Genomic DNA, 6000 nt, shown 5'->3' on the forward strand with positions numbered 1-6000 from the left:
AGGAAAGTTGAATGTGATATCTAGGCAAGAAGCGGAGACTTCCTTTGACGTCATAGCGGGTACTTTTTCTATTAATTCCGTTTCAGTTAAAGTTCTATTTGATTCTGGTGCGACATATTCTTTTATATCAGTAGATGCTTTGGGGAAATTAGGGTTGAAAGAGCCTGAATCGATTGAAGTACCTATAGCCATACCTACTGGTAGTATAGTGAAGTGTACCAAAATCCATAGAGATGTGCCTATGACCATAGCCAAAACCGTATTCTTATCTAACCTAATCGAATTCGAGTTAGGAGAGCTAGATGTAATTCTAGGAATGGATTGGTTGGCCAAGTTCAAAGCCAAAATAGATTGTGAGAAGCAGAAGGTTCACTTGAGGTCTAGCCTAGGCAAAGTAGTGTCATATCGTCGTTTTGGTAAGCCTAAGAACATAGGAATCATCACCGCAATGGAACTCGTGAAGCTAGTCAGTAAAGGGAACCCAGCCTTCTTATGTAATGTGAGGAACCTAGAGCATGTGATCAAGGATCAGCCTGAGGATATTGCAGTAGTCAATGAATTTCTTGATGTATTTCCAGAAGAGATCCCGGGGGTGCCTCCCAATCGACCTATTGACTTTACCATAGATTTAGTGCCTGGAACCGCCCCTATTTAAAAAGCACCTTATAGAATGGCTCCAGCAGAAATGAATGAGTTAAAAGGCCAACTAGAGGATCTATTGGAGAAAGGTTATATTAGGCCAAGTGCATCGCCTTGGGGAGCACCAGTGTTGTTTGTGAAGAAAAAAGATGGAAGTATGAGGCTCTGTATAGACTACAGGGAGCTCAATAAGGTCACAATCAAGAACAAATATCCATTACCTAGGATAGAAGACCTATTTGACCAACTAAAAGGAGCAGGAATCTTTTCAAAGATCGATTTGCGTTCGGGTTATCATCAATTGAGAATCGCTGACCATGACATACCAAAGACCGCATTCAGAACTAGATACGGACATTATGAGTTCACTGTTATGCCTTTTGGGTTAACCAATGCCCCTGCAATATTTATGGACTTAATGAACCGTGTATTCCATGCATATTTGGACAAGTTTGTAGTGGTTTTCATAGTTGACATCCTAGTGTATTCGAAGAGTGAAGAAGATCACGCGGAACACTTGAGATCGGTGTTGAGTACCTTGAGAGATAACCAGTTATATGCCAAATTCTCAAAGTGTGAGTTTTGGTTAGAAAGAGTTGCATTTTTGGGACATTTTGTGTCAAAAGAAGGAGTGGCAGTCGACCCTGCTAAGATCAAAGCTGTCAGTGAATGGCCTACGCCCAAGAGTGTGACTGACATTCGTAGTTTTCTGGGATTAGCTGGCTACTATAGACGATTTGTTCAAGACTTCTCTAGGATAGCCAAGCCCATGACTACCTTGATGAAAAAGGAAACCAAGTTTGAATGGAGTGACCAGTGTGAGGAAGCATTCCAAGCCTTAAAGACGCGATTGACAACCGCGCCAGTGTTAACCTTACCAGATGAGAGTGGTGCATACGATGTGTATAGTGATGCCTCTAAGAATGGTTTAGGGTGTGTATTGATGCAAAACGGGAAAGTTATTGCGTATGCGTCAAGGCAATTAAATCCACATGAATCCAATTACCCTACCCATGATTTAGAGCTAGCGGCTATAGTGTTTGCATTGAAGATATGGAGACATTATCTGTATGGTGTGAAGTGTAGGATATTTACGGACCACAAAAGTTTAAAGCACATCTTCACACAGAAGGTTTTGAATATGCGCCAACGAAGGTGGTTGGAGTTAATTAAGAACTATGATTTGGATATCCAGTACCATGAGGGAAAAGCCAATGTAGTTGCGGATGCCTTGAGTAGGAAATCAAGCCATAGTGTCAATGTGTTAGTAGTTGCTAACGAGCTGTGTAAGGACATGCAGCGTTTGAACCTTGAAATAGTAAGTGGTGAAAGCCTTGTGGGAATAATGAATGCCTTAACCATCCAACCGTCAATATTTGATGAGATTAGAGAGAATCAAGATGGTGATGTGAAGTTGGAGCGAATCAAGGAAACGATTTCGCAAGGTAAGGAGTTAGAATTCCGAATCCATGATGATGGAAGTTTGAGGTACAAAGGCAGGTGGTGCGTGCCTCAAAAGTGTGGAGAACTGAAAGAGAGATTGATGAAAGTGTTAGGTTATGATACATATGACAATTCATAAATCATGCGGAAAAACCATAAAGCCAGGAAAGCATATTATTTACACATAATCATTTAGCATAGAATGGATGCATACATGTTGTAGCGTGCCTTCCCTAGTTGCGCCTGAACCGAACAAGAACAAGTCTTAGGACTCCAAATGTCGTCCCTCCGTAAATAGTCCAAAGTACGTCCGGATCCGCCTCAAGTTAGACCAACTAGAATCGCCCTTAAGGTGCTTAGGAATTTCGGCTAGTGTTTGCAAGTGTATGGCTGATTTTTATTTCAAAAACTTACCCTTTGAATACTTCAATCGTTCCCATAAATTGTGACCGTAGGCACCTATTTATAGGAGTATGGAAAAGGAATTGTAATCCTACTAGGATGTGGATTTGCTAGTTAGAACTTTATTAGGACTCTAAATAACAAAACAAATCTAATAGGATTAGGATTTTAATCTTTGCACAAATCCTAATAGAATTAGGATTTCCCGCACAAGCATTGCACAAGCCATGCACCCGCGCAAGCCTTGCGGCCCACGACAGGCGCACAGCCCACGCTGCTGTGCTCTCGCGCGCGCGCGCCCTTGGCTGGGCCTGGCCTTGCGCTGGGCCTGGTCGAGGCGTGCGTTGGTGCGTGCGGCTCGTTGGGCGATGGCCTGGCTTCGTGCTGGGCCTTCGTCTAGCGGGCCTCGTCCGATGCTAATTCGTACGATACGCTTCCGATTAAATTCCCGATTCCGGAATTCATTTCCGATACGAACAATATTTAATATTTCCGATTCCGGAATTAATATCCGTTTCGAACAAATATTTAACATTTCCGTTTCCGGAATTATTTTCCGATTCCGATAATATTTCTGATTCTGACAATATTTCCGTTTTCGGCAATATTTCCGATTTCGGCAATATTTCCATTTCCGGTAATATTTTCCGATACGTACCATGTTTCCGTTTCCGGCAACATCTACGACTTGGATAATATTTATATTTCCGATACGATCCATATTTCCGTTTCCGGCAATATCATCGTTTCCGGAGTATTCATTTCTTGCTTGTGACGATCTCAGCTCCCACTGAAACCAAGATCCGTCGATTCCGAATATCCATAGATAGAGTATTTAATGCCATTAAATACTTGATCCGTTTACGTACTATTTGTGTGACCCTACGGGTTCAGTCAAGAGTAAGCTGTGGATTAATATCATTAATTCCACTTGAACTGAAGCGGCCTCTAGCTAGGCATTTAGCTCACTTGATCTCACTGAATTATTAACTTGTTAATTAATACTGAACCGCATTTATTAGACTTAACATAGAATGCATACTTGGACCAAGGGCATTATTTCCTTCAGTCTCCCACTTGTCCTTAGGGACAAGTGTGCATTTCCTAATTCCTTTGTCGCTCGATGCTTGCTCTTGAACATAAGGTAAGAGTTGTCATCCTTATTATGTCCAGAGGTGTTTCTCGGTTTCAGAGTTCAACTGATCAAATTAACAGATAATCATAGCCTATGATTCATCCGAGCACGGCCATGCATTTCACAGTTTCTAGCTCTCCGAGTGGCCTTGTACAACTTTTAAGCATCTCATCCCGATTTATGGGAGGACAATCCCAATCTTGCGATCTTGAGTTAGACTTCGTTTGATAGGTGATTACCTGAGCGTTGCCTTTATAGCCTCCTTTTACGGTGCGACGGTTGGTCAACGTCAAAGTAACCAGTTCTCAAACAAGTAATCTCAAATCACTCAGGTATTGAGGATTTAGTGTCTAATAATTTTAATGAAATTTACTTATGACAGATTTTCATCTCTTACAGTAAAGTTTCATAGGTCTGTCCGATACTAGTCTTCCCAAAGTAAGTATCTATGCAAATGATTATGACATTGCCATGTCCACATAGTTCAAGAAACAGAACTACTAGTCATCTTGCATTCTAGTCGTCTAACGTTTTCTATGCGTCCAATTTTATAGAAAACTCCGACCAGGGACCATTATCAACCTTTGACATTCAAGTTCACTTGATAGACATTTCTTAGTCACAGGACTGGTCCTGACAGTCTATCTTGAATATATCGTCAAATTTGAAGGGACTCATCATTTATTACTAAACCAAGATTAAATGGAATATGAAAATACATTTCATATATGATAAATGTTCAACCCCGATGTTTTACAACCATGGGCCTCAAACCCATCTTCTAAAACAGTTCATGGAATTCAAAGCTATGCTTGATTTCCAGTGCTACAATGTGAGTGTTGTTTCTCACTTGTGGCATAGGTTTAGTTATCATGCTTTGCCAATCTTAATATCCTTTTCATCGAATGTCTTTTCGAGATAGGATGATAAGATCTTTTGAGTGTATTTAGTTTGTGATCTATTCTTTCTAGCTACAAGAGGGGTTCTACGCATTTTGCAATGAAGAACCATCAAGTCAGCAGACATGTGATCTACCCAAGTTCAATAAAGAACTCTTTAACATAAACAACCCTGTTTAATTGCTTCTTAGGCAATAAGTACTTTTACTTCAACTGTATAGGTTGCCAGTGATGCTTTGTTTGGATTCACTTATCCAAGCAGTTCACAGATTTGTGGAAGACTTTCCAGCTATATCCTGGAACATAGAAATTAATATTTAATTTTCCAAGCAACAACTCATGGTCTCCAATCCATTTTTCCCTTTTAAAAAGACGATGCTCTATAGCTCGTCCTTATCAATGGTTAACTCCAAAGGGTCTTGCTTGATCCTTTGCCAGTGTTTATGCGTGTAGCATCAATATTTAGCATATCTTTATTTCCTTGAATCAAGAACTATTCCTATGTACCTTTCAAGTACCATAAGTATTCTTGATCTCAATCTAGTTGATCTTCACTTAGATCAATAGAGATTAGTATATGTTCGTTATGCCTAAAGTCATACGATACGTTTTTGGCGATCCTCATATTATATCATACATGATAAATTCTTTTGCAGAACAATTCCCAATTGAATTCTATTCATGTAACTTTAGCTCATTCAATTTCAGTAGATACTGAATCCAGCTAAATTCTTTGACATATAATATAGATTAAGAATCTCACTTAGATCTTTTGATGTTTAACTTGGTAAATGCTTATACATAGTTTAAACATTCATTACTTAGATTTATTCATATGGGTCGAATATCTCCAATGGAGTCTTTCGTGTTTGATTTAGTAAATGCCATCACTTAATCCAAAACAATATCATAAGATCTTTGTAAATAGATCTTAATACCCAGTATGTACTAAGTTTCTCCATGGTCCATCATTGATGAATAATTTCAAATCTAAGTCATTAGCATTTGAATGTTATTTCACAATAGAGAGATATGTGTGATACACATAGGACCAATTAAGTTTTACGTACTCCCACTAAACTTCTTATATATCTATAAGAATCATGTACATTTTATGAAACTAAAATACTTATTAGCTTTACTAAAATACATTTTCAATTTCCCAGTTGCTTGCTTAAATCCATACTTAGATTTCATAAGCTAGCATTCATTTCAAGCATTATTTGGATCCACAAATCCTATGACATGCCATGTACATAGTTTTCTTCCAACATTTGATTGAGGAATACGTTTTGTCATCCAATTGCCATATGTACCAATATGCAATCATTTCTTGAATTATAGACTTGAGCATTACGATTATGCATGAGGTTTCAACATAATCCATGCCATGAATTTGCTTGTAACCTTTAGCAACTAATCTAGCTTTGTGTGTTAACACAATTTCATGTTTGATGGTTTTTATCCTCAAAATAAACTTGC

Source organism: Spinacia oleracea, chromosome 2, assembly GCF_020520425.1.
Source record: "Spinacia oleracea cultivar Varoflay chromosome 2, BTI_SOV_V1, whole genome shotgun sequence".
NCBI classification, from domain to species: Eukaryota; Viridiplantae; Streptophyta; class Magnoliopsida; order Caryophyllales; family Amaranthaceae; genus Spinacia; species Spinacia oleracea.